Source organism: Phacochoerus africanus, chromosome X (genome assembly GCF_016906955.1).
Source record: "Phacochoerus africanus isolate WHEZ1 chromosome X, ROS_Pafr_v1, whole genome shotgun sequence".
NCBI lineage: Eukaryota > Metazoa > Chordata > Mammalia > Artiodactyla > Suidae > Phacochoerus > Phacochoerus africanus.
The window spans coordinates 101,619,906-101,634,925 of NC_062560.1; the positions used below are offsets into that span (position 1 = coordinate 101,619,906).

At 43.7% G+C, this 15,020-nt stretch overlaps 1 non-coding gene across 1 annotated transcript; it reads right to left on the minus strand.

The window, feature by feature from the left end:
* Nucleotides 1–2,087: 2,087 nt before the first annotated feature.
* Nucleotides 2,088–2,194, minus strand: LOC125119042 (U6 spliceosomal RNA). The gene has a single exon (XR_007132999.1). It is a non-coding gene; the product is annotated as a U6 spliceosomal RNA (small nuclear RNA).
* Between the last annotated feature and the right edge of the window lie 12,826 nt (nt 2,195–15,020).

Here is a 15,020-nt window from a genome sequence, read left to right on the forward strand (position 1 = left end):
GAGAGGTAGGGAGTCACAGAGTCTCTCCCCCGCCAGTGAGAAAGCAGTGAGACGGAGGAGGTGCCTGCAGGGAATCGGGCTGAGGGGTCACACAGACTCAGGGGCTGATGCTACAGGCTACAGTCTTGGCCGTGTGAGTGGACGAGTGACTAGAAGACACCGCAGGGCGGGGGCGGGGTGGAGAATAAAGGCAGCACTCGCAGAGAAGCAAGGAATCATGAGCCAGAGAGCGATGTGGAGTAGCAGACAGAGGGGGGGGAAGGGTTGTGAGAGGAATAGTGGGGAGAGGGGAAGTGGTGAGAGCCAGCATAGGAGAGGGCACCCAGACAGCCGTGGAGTTTCCGTGAGGTGCTGCTGTGCTTACCGCCGTGCATTTCTATGACTCCCCCGTATCCTTGTAATAACCTTCTATTTTTGTTGTTTTAGTGGGTGGTTGTTTCCTGCAACCTTTACTCTAAAGTATCTCTTCCTCCACCAGCTCCTCGAACACCCTGAGTGATCTCATCCACTTTTTTCAGTTTAAAATGTTTTCATTCAATGTAATACATGCATACGGTTAAAAAAATAAATAAATAAAAGCCCACCGAAGGCTTATAATGATAGGCAGGAGACCCTATGCCCAGCCCTTTCCTGCTTGCCAGAAGCAATCACTCTTATCAGTCATTGAATAGAATATGATTATCCTGCTATTTCTTTTGTATTGTGGTAAAATATACATCACACAGTATTGACCATTTTGCTGGTTTTCAGTGTACAGTGGCATTAAGTACATCTGCCTTGTTGTACAACCTCATCGCCACTATCTACATAACTTTTTCATCATCTTAAACCGAAATTCTGTATCCATTGAACAATAACTTCTCACTGCCTTCCTCCCCAGTCCCTGGTAACTACCATTCTAGGACTTGTCACTATGAATTTGACTATTCTAGGTGCATCATTTAAATGGAATCATACAATATTTGTCCTTTGGTTTCTGGCTTATTTCACTTAGCAGATGTCTTCAAGGGTTGTCTGTGTGGTAATACATATCAGAATTTCATTCCTTTTTAAGGATGAATAATATCCTATTATTTTTTAATGATTTTTATTTTTTCCATTCTAGTTGATTTACAGTGTTCTGTCAATTTTCTGCTGTACAGCAAAGTGACCTAGTCACATGTACATATATATATATATTCTTTTTTCTCACATTATCATGCTCATCACAAGTGACTAGATATAGTTCCCTGTGCTATACAGCAGGATCTCATTGCTTATCCTTTCCAAAGGTACTAGTTTGCATCTATTAACCTCGGACTCCCAGTCCATCCCACCCCTTCTCTCCCCCTCCCCCTGGCAACCACAAGTCTGCTCTCCATGTCCATGAGTTTGTTTCTCTTCTGTAGAAGGGTTCATTTTGTGCCATATATTAGATTCCAGATGTAAGTGCTATCATATGGTATTTGTCTTTCTCTTTCTGACTGACTTCACGTAGTTAATATCATATTATTAATGTATATATATACACACATACATATACAAACATCATATTTTGTTTATCCATTCATTCCCTGATGGACATTTGAGCTATTTCCATCTTTGGCTATTATGAACATGCTGCTATGACCACAAGTGTATAAATATATGTTCAAGTCTCTGCTTTCATTTCTTTTGGATATATGCCCAGAAATGGAATTGCTGGATCATATGGTAATTCTATGTTTGCTTTTTTTGAGGAAGCACCATGCTGTTTTCTTTTTTTTTTCCTACTAATTCTGCTCAAAATTATTGAGCAGCATTTTTTTTTAATTTTTATTTTTATTCCCCCAATACAGTTTTTTTTTATGCTGTACAGCACGGTGACCCAGTTGCACATACATGTACACATTCTTTTTTCACACATTATCATGCTCCATCGTAAGTGACTAGACATAGTTCCCAGTGCTACACAGCAGGATCTCATTGCTTATCCATTCCAAAGGCAGTAGTCTGCATCTATTAACCCCAAGCTCCCAGTCCATCCCACTCCCTCCCCCTCCCCCTTGGCAACCACAAGTCTATTCTCCAAGTCCATGAGTTTCTTTTCTGTGGAAAGGTTCATTTGTAAAGATATGGAACGCTTCACGAATTTGCGTGTCATCCTTGTGCAGGGGCCGTGCTAATCTTCTCTGTATGGTTCCCATTTTAGTATATATGCTGCCGAAGCGAGCACACCATGCTGTTTTCTGCATTCTACTGTGTCTTGTCAAACACTTTTTAAACATCACCTACTGACTTCGTATTACGGTAGCTGAGGATTCATCCTCTTTAAGAGTATTTATTCTCTAGCCCTTGTGTGCTGATGACTTCCCATCTATGTTTGCAGCCTTGACTTTCCCCTGAGATTCAGGCTTATATTATCCAAATGCTTGTTGGACATCTCCATGTGGATGTTAAGCTCAGTGAGCATAATTAAAATGCTTGCCCCTGCCTCCACTCCTAAACTTTCTTTTCCTCTGGTTATTATATTGCTCCTACATCAGTGAATGTCTACCCAGTTACTCAAACAGGAAACCTGAAAGTTATCACCAGCTGCTCCTAGACCTTACTGTGCAGTGGATCACCAAGACTTCTTGGTTTTACCTCTGAATTTTTTTTTTTTTTTGTCTTTTTAGGGCTGCACCCATGGCGTATGGAGGTTCCTAGGCTAGGGGTTGAATCCGAACTACAGCTGCCGGCCTACAGCCACACCAGATCCAAGCCGTGTCTGCGACCTACACCACAGCTCATAGCAACACTGGATCCCCAACCCACTGAGCGAGGCCAGGGATCGAACCTGCGTCCTCATGGATGCCAGTCAGATTCGTTTCCACTGAGCCACGGCGGGAACTCCTACCTCTGGAAAATTTTTGACTCCATTCTCTTCTTACTCACTGTCATTGCCCTAGTTTAGATCTTCATCATCTACTGATTGAACCACTTGCAAGCAGCCTCCTAACTTTTGTCTTCTTGCCTCGGTATTTGCCCACCTTTGAATCTTTTGCAAATTGATCTAAGCCGGTTTAGCCTCTCACACCGTCAGGTACTTTTCAGTGAATATCAGTAGCTTCCAGTGACTTGAGATAGCTGTAGGTTGTAGCCTTCATCCCCCACAATCTCCATACCAGGTCATAGATTCCACCAAAAATGGGACTTTGACCCAATTCTGCCAAGCATACATTTATTAGCAGTTAGACATAGTCCTGCAACCTGTCCTCATAAGCTCCACTAAGCCCCAAGTAGGAAATGTTCACTTGAATCACATTTAGCAATTCTCTATCCGTAGCATTTAGCTAAGCTTCTGGTCAGATCAGGCAACAGAGTAATCCATTCAGTGCCAGGAGTCAGGACCCAGTGGATTCCTAGACCTAGAATGCCACTCTGGGATCACCAGTTTTTTCGGCCCCATTCATGCAAGGACAAATAAAAGTATCGGTCCATAAATCTGGAGGGGCATTTGTGCCACCAGTGAAAGTTTATTTCTCACATCTCTTGCAGTAAGGAGCAAACCCTTTAGTGTAGATTTAGGTAGATTGGGTGGAGCTTTCCTGGAACTGCCTGTGGACTGTGGACTCAGGATTAGAGTTTTGCAGATGCAAACTAAGCATTGTTAGAGTGTGTTCCTCTTTGAGGTGCTTCAGATGTTAACTGTCTGTAGGGTATATATGTTCATGTATATGGATAGGTGTTGTGTGTGTCTCACACTGCGCTGAGTATTTTTATTTTATTTTATTTTTTTGTCTTTTTGCCTTTTCTGGGGCCGCACCCGCGGCATATGGAGGTTCCCAGGCTAGGGGTCCAATCGGAGCTGCAGCCGCCAGCCTACGCCAGAGCCACAGCAACTCGGGATCCAAGCCACGTCTGCAACCTACACCACAGCTCATGGCAACGCTGGATCCTTAACCCACTGAGCAAGGTCAGGGATCGAACCGGCAACCTCATGGTTCCTAGTCGGATTCGTTAATCACTGAGCCATGACGGGAACTCCTGCTGAGTGTTTTAAAAAAAAATTTATTAAAGTAGTTGATTTACAACATTGTGCCAATTTCTGCTGTATAGCTAAGTGACTCAGTCGTGTGTGTGTGTGTGTGTGTGTGTGTGTGTGTGTGTTTGTGTATACACATATATTCTTTTTTAATATGTTATGTTCCATCATGGTCTATCCAAGGAGACTGGATATAGTTTCCTGCGCTCTACAGTAGAACCTCGTTGCTTATCCATTCTAAATGCAATAGTCGGCATCTACGAACCCCAAACTCCCAGTCCATCCCACTCCCTCCCCATTCCCCCTTGGCAGCCATGAGTCTGTTCTCTGTGTCTGAGTCTGCTTCTGTTTTGTAGATAGGTTCATTTGTGTCATAGTTTAGATTCCATGTATAAGCGATATCATATGGTGTTTGTTTTTCTCTTCCTGACTTGCTTAGATAATCTCTAGGTCCGTCCATGGTGCTGCAGATGGTATTGTCTTGTTCTTTTCTATGGCTGAGTAGTATTCCATTGTGTATATATACCACATTTTCTTTATCCTTTCATCCGTTGATGGACATTTAAGTTGTCTCCATGTTGTGCTGAGTATTTTTAAAGTAAATTTTAGACCATATAACAAATCTACCCTCCCATGGACATCCGTCCACATCATTCCTCTGCATAAGACCCATCCTTTCCATGGTTCCCTGTTGCCTATAAAATAAAGTCTGGACTCCTTCAAGTGACATGCAAGGCCTTGCCAGACCTGCCCCCACCTCTTTCTTTTCTGCACTTTACACTCTAGTCTAGAATGAACAAGCTGCTTGTAGTGAAGCCCCACGGATGATGCTCTCACCACCTACCTGGCCCACCTTTCCCACGTTCCTTCTCCTGGATAACTCTTACTCATCCCTCTAGGACTCAGTTCAGGCAGCAGCCCTTTCAAGAAGTCTTCCTTGTAACCAGATTCAGAGTTAAGCTCACTTATTTTATTTAACCTACAAATAGCACTTATGATGTGCCAGGAACTATTCTAGGCAGTTTTTAATCTTTATAGCAAGTCTGTAAATTAGTTTCTGTTATTATCCCTCTTTTCAGCTGAGGAAACTGAGGCACATAGAGGTTTAACTCGTCCAAGTTCACATGATTGGTAAGTGGCAAAGTCAGACTTCAAACCTAGGCTCTCTGGCTCCATGTGCTGTGCTCTGTATTTGCACAGCATCATAGATATACTGCTATCTTAGCATTGAGCATAATAGCTTGAAATTCTCTCTTTTAGTATGTGTCTGCCACTTGGCCATGAGGGTCTTAAAGGTTAATAGTCGCTGAAGCAGTATGGTATAATGACTAGATCATGAAGTTTGGAATTAGACATACCTGGGGTTAAGTCCCACTCCTGCTCTGTACTAGCTGCGTAACATTGAGCAAATTGTTCAACCTTTCTTTGCCTCCTTTTCCTTATTTGTAAAGTGAGATGTGCCACCTCACTTTCCTAGGGTACCTGTAAGAGCTCGCCCTCCAAAGGGTAGATAGCCCTCGAGCTCTCCAGTCATATAACTAATAAGCATATCATTCTGGTCCTTGCACCCATTAGTTTTAATGTGGCTGAAGCACAAATGATATAGCTCGTCACTTTGAAGTGAGTTTTGTTATCCTCAGTCATCTATCTCATCATCCTTTTTGTTTTCTTTCCTTAGACCCATGGCTTTAGAACTCCCCAGAGCTATCCATTCTCATGGGTTCACTGACCTTTTCCATTGTGAAATTCCTATGCAGATTTCCTTCCTGGCATCCCAGAGCTTTGATTCCTTCTGTTATAAATTTCGCTTGTTGGAATTCCCTGGTGGTTCAGTGGGTTAAGGATCTGGTGTTGTCACTGATGTGGCTCTAGGTTACTGTGGTGCGGTTTGATCCCTGGTTGGAGACCTTGTGTATGCTGCTGGCCCAAAAACTTGCACATGCTGTGGGGGTGGCCAAATAAATAAGTAAACCTCACTTGTCCAATGATTGAAAAATACAGTTATCAGACATGCCCAAGTCACCTTTGGATAGTATTGTGGTAGAAATGTCCTGGGTAGCAATCAAGTACCCATCTTCCTGCACCCAAGAGCAGCAGCAGATGCTACTTGAAAAGCTGAGATGGACGTATATACCACATCCAGAGAATAATACAATCCCCTAGAATACTAGGGGAATGGAAGCTCATAAGGCAGAGTCTTTTGGTTAACTCAGGGCTAAGGAGAAACCTCGTTTGGATTCAGGTGGCCAGCCTTTCTGCAGTGTCTGAACCCACTTTCCTCCGTAAAGGAGAAGAGTCTAGTGACCACGGATTCTCTCTTCCCTGCGGATCTTGCAAGATCTCTAGGCCAGTCCCTTTTTCAGAATTATAAGTGGAGAGCCAAAGTGGAAGAACTGAACTGAATTTGCATTGTTGATGAAAAACATTCATCAGTAGTCCATCTGGGAAAGGAATGGAAATTTTTCTTCAAGCCGACCTTAGGATTATAACCCAGGAGACAGTCTCTTGGAGAGCTCTTAGGACGGTTCCTCCCATTAGAGGTCAAAGAACTGTTAGAGACGTTTTTGAGATGAAGGGTTATATGTCAAGTGACATATTGACGGTGTACACACAGTTCAGAGCTGCACGTACAAAGTCATGGGTCTCTGTGACCCCTTACAGGGTTAAGAAGGAGTGTGATCTCTCTTAGGGAGCTACCTTGCTAGCGCCAGGAGAGCGTTGCTCTTTGTAGTTGAGCAGGTATTTCTGCTGTTGGAGAGGACTGGTTGATGCATAATGCAGATACACAATGCACATTAGAGGGGAGAGAGGACGCCAAAGGGCAGAGAACATTTTTATGTTTAAATTTTTCCTGACTTGCCATAAAATAGGAATTTTTTTTTTTTGGCTTTTTAGGGCCACACCCACGGCATACGGAGGTTCCTAGGCTAGGGGTCCAATCGGAGCTTCAGCTGCCGACCTACACCGCAGCTCACGGCAACACCGGATCCTTAACCCACTGAGCGAGGCCAGGGATCAAACCTGCAACCTCACGGTTCCTAGTCGGATTCGTTTCTGCTGCACCACGACAGGAACTCCAAAAGATGAATTTTTATTTCATCAGTATTTCAACCAGTATAATCCTGGTTATGGCCCACAATCTGGCAGTTTGATTAAATCTCTGAATATGTTGTCATCTTTCTCTCTCCCTGCCCCCCACCCCCATGCCATGCCTAAAATCTGGTGTATAGAACCCCACCACCTCACACACAAAAAATACCCAACCAGCTGAGAGTTTTGGATTCGCGGGTGCCAAGGGAACTTGGCGTAAGGGAATAATGACTGTGGTGTGGGTTTGGTCAGGAGGGGCTGAGGTCTCCAGCCAGACCGTGAAGGGTTGATAGACTTGAGGTAGTAAAGGGCTTCCAGAGTTGAGGAAGAGGAAGAGGAGCTGGACACGGGCCAGAGCACAGAGCATGCAGGAAACCAGAGGCGAGGCTTGTGGTTTTATGCTCAGGGCAAAGCCTGTGATTTCCCCTCTTTTTCTGTCCAGATGGTCAGAAATTAAACCTTGAAGGGCCCAGAAACACAGAGATTGGAAATGCTCACCTCTGGGAAAGTGCACTGGGTCGGAAGTGAGGAGACAGGATTTTTTTTTTTTTTTTTGTCTTTTTGCCATTTCTTTGGGCTGCTCCACGGCATGTGGAGGTTCCCAGGCTAGGGGTCCAATCGGAGCTGCAGCCACTGGCCTCCACCAGAGCCACAGCAGCGCAGGATCCGAGCCGCGTCTGCAATCTACACCACAGCTCACGGCAACGCCAGATCATCAACCCACTGAGCAAGGCCATGGATCGAACCTGCAACCTCATGGTTCCTAGTTGGATTCACTAACCACTGAGCCACGACAGGAACTCCGGAGACAGGATTTCTAATCCTGATTCTCCCACTGGTTTGTGCCGTGGTGGTGGGCAGGTCATGTAAACCCCTCTTAGACCATTTTCTTGCCAGGTAGATAGAGACAGATCTAAGATCAGACTACCACCCAGAGCTGGTGGGAGGATTCGGTGAAAGCTTACAAATATCCATCAGATATAAGTTCCTGGGATACTGTTGTTAAAGTATAGATACCACAGGAAGAGAGACCACCTCCAGCCTTGTCAGCTTGCATGTTATTGGATAATTAAATGCCACCTGCTCAGAGACTCCAAGAAATAGGTGTCAGGTACAGAGAAGAGAAAGGATTTTTTTTTTTTTTTTTAACAAATGAAGAAACCAAAGTTCGGAGAGCTTAAATCACTCCCCAGTTACTGAGCAGAGGCCGTGCCAAAGCCAAGTGCAAACTGCTTCACTGCGTTGCTCCAAGAGCCTGGAAACCTATTTGGATCTCTTTGGAAGGCCCTTTAAGAGTGAGAGTTGGAGTTCCCGTCGAGGCGCAGTGGTTAACGAATCCGACTAGGAACCATGAGGTTGCGGGTTCGGTCCCTGCCCTTGCTCAGTGGGTTAACGATCCGGCGTTGCCGTGAGCTGTGGTGTAGGTTGCAGACGCGGCTCGGATCCCGCGTTGCTGTGGCTGTGGCGTAGGCCGGCGGCTACAGCTCCGATTCAACCCCTAGCCTGGGAACCTCCATATGCCGCGGGAGCGGCCCAAGAAATAGCAACAACAACAGCAACAACAACAAAAAAAGACAAAAGACAAAAAAAAAGAGTGAGAATCGGTGAGAGTTTCAGGGCTAGTGGAGAGCTGCTGAGAGCACTGTTTTGGAGGCTGGCAGCTAATCTCAGATGCAAGTAGTTGAATCTCTTCGTATGCCTTAGTGCGCTCTGATCTCTAGTACATGGGAACTGCATGTCACTCCTCTTGAGCCTCACTTGGAAGGCAGAACTGAGAGTGACCACTGAAAGGGGGGGGGGTGATGTCCCTTTAAAGTAGTAAGTATTTCTGAAGCGAAGTCTCAGCAGAGCGAAAGCAAGTAAAAGGAAAGCGAGCGTGATGAAGACCTACGCTCCGGGGATGAGTGAGCAGAGCAGGAGTTCACATGTATGTGAGAGGGCCTGTCAGCTGTCACTGGGGTGAGAGACAGAGACAGAGACATTGTCACCATCTTCCAAAACATCTCTTCCCTCAAGCAGAGTCGTGAAGTCCCAGAAGACCTTCCAGCCGCTCCACTGAGACACTAGTGCAGCTCTTCCTTACGTTCTCTTTGGCCTCTTTAGCCAGCACTCAACATGAATTTCATGAATTTCATGGCTACCTTTCTAAAAACAGATTTAAGGAGTTCCCGTCGTGGCTCAGTGGTTAACGAAACCGACTAGGAACCATGAGGTTGAGGGATCGATCCCTGGCCTCGCTCAGTGGGTTAAGGATCCGGTGTGGCCATGAGCTGTGGTGTAGGTCGCAGACACGGCTCAGATCCTGTGTTGCTGTGGCTCTGGCGTAGGCCAGCAGCTACAGCTCCGATTCGACCCCGAGCCTGGGAACCTCCATATGCTGAGGGTGCAGCCCTAGAAAAAGACAAAAAAAAAAAAATAAAGAAGATTTAACCAGTTTCATCATTGCTATTTCAAAATTTGAAGGTAGAAATCTTCAAGTTTATAACAATCTAAAAAGGTATTTAAGGAAATCTTTTGACACTGGCTGAGGAGATTCCAGGCTTCCTCTTGGAATGCATGGAAGGTTTTAAAGCAACTGTGCTCTTTGACTAGTCTAGAAAAAATTTTTCCTTCCTCCATCTCCTCGAAACTAGCTCCCATGTCTGAGAGAATTCTGATTATAGTTTATGTAAGGTTGCTGCCTAAAGGTCACTTCCTTGGCAAAATCCCACCTTTTACACCTGTGTTGAATGGAGCAGTTGGTGAAAGTTTAAATTTGTGTTTCACATATGACTTGTGAAGATGATCCCTTGTTAATAATTTGGCATATGAATTTTTTTTTTTTTTTTTTGCTTTTTTAGAGCCACACCTGCAACATATGGAAGTTCCCGGGCTAGGGATTGAATCGGAGCTGCAGCTGCCAGCCTACACCACAGCCACAGCAATGCAGGATCTGAGCCATGTCTGTGACCTACACCACAGTTCATGGCAACGCCAGATCATCAACCCACTGAGCAAGGCCAGGGATTGAACTCAGGTCCTCACGGATACTAGTCGGTTTTGTTACTTTTGAGCCACAATGGGAACTCTGCATATGAATCATTTGAAAAGCAAAACACTTTTGTTCTGGTGAAGAGAGGTGCTAGAATCCATCCTCATCCCCTCCCCAAATGTGTATTTTACATAGAATCACACAGATTTCCTTAACAAGTTTAGTAGTGTACTATTATAACATAATTGCAATATTATACCAGAAGCATCATCAATGCTAAGTACTCTCCAGTTTAAAATGTATGAATAAATTCTCTAAAATTCTTGACAAGAGTATCCATTTTCCCAGCTAACTAATTTTTTTTGGCTGTGCCCCTGGCTTGCAGAAGTTCTTGGGCCAGGGATTGAACCCGAGCCACAGCAGCCACCGCAGTGACAATGCCAGATACTTAACCCTCTGTACTACAAGAGGACCCCCAACTAAATGACCTTTAAGTTCACATGGTAAAGGGACTATTTCTTCTTATGAGAAGTTTGGCATATATGTGGGAGTAGAGGTTTGATAAGCATTTGTGAGCTGGTAGATTTACCAAAAAAAAATTTTTTTTTTTTTTTTTTGCAGGTTCCCAGGCTGGGGGTCGAATCAGAGCTATGGCTGCTGGCATACACCACAGCCACGGCAACGCAGGATCCTTAACTCACTGAGGGAGGCCAGGGATCGAACCTGCATTCTCATGGATCCTAGTCAGATTTGTTTCTGCTGTGCCACGATGGGAACTCCTGCTGGCAGATTTTAAAACCTCCTTTGCGATCTCAGGACAACGATGGATACTATGCCCCCATCCACCTAGGGGCCAAGACATGGTACCTACAGAATTATGATTCCATTAAGATAGCATTAGCTGTTATTTTCACATGTGGCATCGAAGGTCACCCTGGATGCTGACAGCCAGCCAGCAGGTGGGAAAAAAGAGTACAGAAGGCATGAGAGCTTCTTAGACTAGCCTGAATGTCACTCTGACCCCTTCTACCGACGTTCCATTGGTGAGGACTTGCCATTAAGGCCCCACTTAATGCAAAGGGAACTGATAAGTGGTACTTCCTGTCGGCAGAGCTACCTCCCAGCCACACCATAAGCGTGACGGAAGGACAGTAGAGATATTTGGAGGCTAGCTAAGTGACTTTGTCACAGTCGTGCTGTGGCAGTTACTAATTTACTTCCTTAACTTCAAACCATCCAAACTCTGCTTTGGGATGCTGGCAATAGGTCATCGCACACCACGGTTGCGCTTTGTGGGCTGACTCTGTTAGGGTCTGCCAATAGGGGGCAGTGGAGAGAGACAGCAAAGCTGGAGGAGGAAGAGACCTGCTTACTGTGGATTTTCCTGTCTGCTTGTGGTTCCTGTGAGTCTTCACCCTGGAAACAGCAGTGCCTTCCTATAGCATCAGCTGAATCTGGTTGCAGTTTTTCCATCACCTGGAAGAATCAGCCTCATCATGCCTGCTCAGAGACACCACCAACGATTTGTGCTGTCTCTTCAGAAGTCTGGGTCCGAGCACCACAGGGACCTTCCTCCAGCTCAGCAACCCCAGCACCAGTTGGCAAGTGCCCCCTTTCAGAAGTCTGAGGTTTAGCCCCTCTCCCAAGTTTTAGAAATTACAACTTCTCTCCCTCCCACCCCAGCCTGGGGGTGATAGCTGCTTCCTGCAGTTTTTACCTTTGTGATGCCTTAGAGCAGCGCTATCCAACAGAAGTATGATGTGAATCACATACTCATTTTTAATTTTCTAGTAGCCACATTGTTTTTAAAAGTAGAAAGAAATGGTGAAATTAATTTTAATGATATATTGTATATAAAACAATCTGATCTGCTTTCATTTCAGCATATGATCCCTATAAAAATTATTAAGGAGACATTGTTATACGAAGTCTTTGAAATCCGGTATGTGTTTTACTCTTACAGCACATTTTATTTTACTTTATTTTATTTTATTATTTTATTTTTTTTAGGGCCACACCTGAAGCATATGGAAGTTCCCAGGCTAGGGGCTGGATTAGAGCTATGGCCCCCGGCCTACACCACAGCCACAGCAACGTGGATCTGAGCCGCGTCTGCAACCTTCACCACAGGTCATGGCAACACCGGATCCTTAACTCACTGACCGAGGCCAGGGATCGAACCTGCAACCTCATGGATACTCGTAAAGTTCTTAACTCACGGAGCCACAGTGGGAACTCCCTTACAGCACATTTTAATTTGGAGGATAAATTTCACCAGAAATACTTGATCTGTACTTATATTTCATGAAACTTACAGTTGAAAACAGATTCACGAACTCAGGTTTTTCCAACATACTTAAAATTTTCTAAAACTGAATTAAGTATCAATTTGTACCTTTTTACTTGGAAATAATTGTGCACTCACAAGAAGTTGCAAAAATACTGCAGAGAGGTTCCATGTGCCTACCATCCAACTTCCCCCATTAGCGACATCTTGAATAATTATAGTCATTGTCAAACCAGAAAATTATTGGCACAATGCAATTAACTAGATTACAAACCTTAATCAGATTTCCCCACTTTTGACATGCATTTATTTTCTGGTATATATTTGTGATTATGTGGCACTGTATTGCTTGTACAGATTCGTATAACCATGTACCACCACAGTCAGGAGACAGAACTGTTCCATCACCACAAATAAAGTTCCTCATGCTTCCCATTTATTGTTATTTCTCTCCTCCCCTACACCTAGTCCCTGGCAACCACTTTTATGGTCTCCATCTCTAAAATTTTGTCATTTTGAGACTGTTATATAAATGCCATCATATAGTGTGTCATATTTTTAAAACTGACTTTTTTTTCACTCAGCATAATGCCCTTAAGAGCCATCAAGGTTGTTGAGTGTATCAATGGTTTGTTCCTTTTTATTGCTGAGTAATATTCCACAGTATGGATGCACTGCAGTGTCTTTGACCATTCGCGTGTGGAAGGAAATTTGGTTTATTTCCAAGTTTCAAGCTATACAAATAAAAGTCGTATGAGCATTTGACTACAGGTTTTTGCGTGCTCATAAGTTTTCATTTATCTGGGATGAATGCCCAGGAGTGTGATTGCTGGATCGTCTGATAACTCTTTGTTTAATTGCCAGAATGATTTCAGAGTGGCTGTACCATGTTTCATTCTTTCACCTATGGATGTCCAGCACCATTTTCCCAGCACCATTTACCGAAGGAAAAAAAAAAAAAAAAAGCCCCATGCGTCTGGGGTCTCCTAACCACCAAGCTTCAGTGGTTCACTGGATGGCCTCACAAGACTCAACAGCAGGTTTTACTCACAGCTAAGGTTAATTACAGCAAAGGATACAGACCAAAAGTGATAGGAAAAATATATGCATTGGGTAGAGTTCAGAGAGGTCATCGGAACCATCTGAAGCCACATGGGCTAGGTGGACAGGTATGGAATAACTTTGCCCAGGGAAGCCTCTTCATGACTCGGGATCTGCAGCTTTCGTGTAGGGGGACAGCTCTGTCATGGCAGTCTGGCGGCATGGGCTACATAGGCAAAGGCTTGACCTTCAGTTTATCTGAATCTTAGCAGAACTCCTTGTGATCCACTCAGAGCATGAGAGGCTGGAAGGCCCTTTTGTGTGGTCACCCTCTTTGGTATGTAGGACAGGGAGCACAGGGTGCTGGTACATTTGGCTACCCTTGCTTTCATTCTCCACGTAAGCGATAATCTGAATCTAAAAAGGGCTCACTGTGTTTTGATTGGCTGAATCTGTCAGGCCTGAGCCTTTCCTCACACTCCACTAAACTGCTTTTTTTCTTTATGAAAAGTCAGTGGGCAGTGAGTCAGTTCTTTTTAACAGCTTTATGGGGGTGTAACTGGCATACCATAAATTGCACATGTTTAAAGCACACAGTTAAGTTTTGACATATGCACACACCCATGAAGCCATCAGTACACTCAAGATAACGAACATACCACAGAGTTCCCAAGTACCCTTGGTAACCCCTCCTTCCCCTCTGTCTCCAGGCAGTCACTGATCTGCTTTCTGTCACTTTAGGTTAGTTTTCATTTTTTAGAATTTATATATTTTGAATCATACACTGCATGGTATATGTTTTTTCCAGCTTCCTTCGTTGAGTATAATTAGTTTGAGATTCGCCCATTTTGTCATATAGCAGTAATTCATTCCTTTTTTTTTTTGCCGAGTAATATTTCACTGTGGGTATATATACAACTAAGTGTTTATTCACACACCTGTTGGTAGATGTTTGGGTTTCCAGTTTTTAGCTATTGCAAATGAAGCTTCTCTGAGCATTTGTGTATAAGACTCGGTGTGGACAATGCTTTCTTTTCTTTTGGGTAAATAAATATCTATGAGCAGGAATGGCTGAATCATTTCATAGGTATATGTTAAACTTTTAAAAAAACCACCAAACTGTTTTACAAAGTGGTACCCTTTATGTTACCACCAGCAGTGTAATAGAGTTCCAGTTTATTGGCATCCTCAGCAACACTTGGTGTCGCCATTCTTTTTCATCTTACCCATTCGAATTAGTGGGTAGTGTTGTTTCATTGTGGTTTTAACTTGCATTTACTCAATGATTAGTGATGTTGAACCTCTCTCATGTGCTTATTTGCTATCTGTATATCTTCTTTGATGGAGTGACTAGTCACATCTTTTGCCCATTTTATATTGATTCGTTTGTTTATTTTCTTATTTTTGAGTTTTTAGAGCATTTTATATATCCAAGATACAAGTTCTTTATCAGATATATGCTTTGTAAATATTTTCTTTCAGTCTATGAATTGTAGTTCTCATTGTCTTCACAATGTCTCTCAAAGATCAAAAGGTTTTAATTTTCGTGAAGTCTAAGTTATCAATCTGTTTTTAGTGGCTTATGCTTTTGGGGTCATAACTAAGAAATCATTGCCTAACCCAAGGTCTTGAGATTTTTCTCCTAA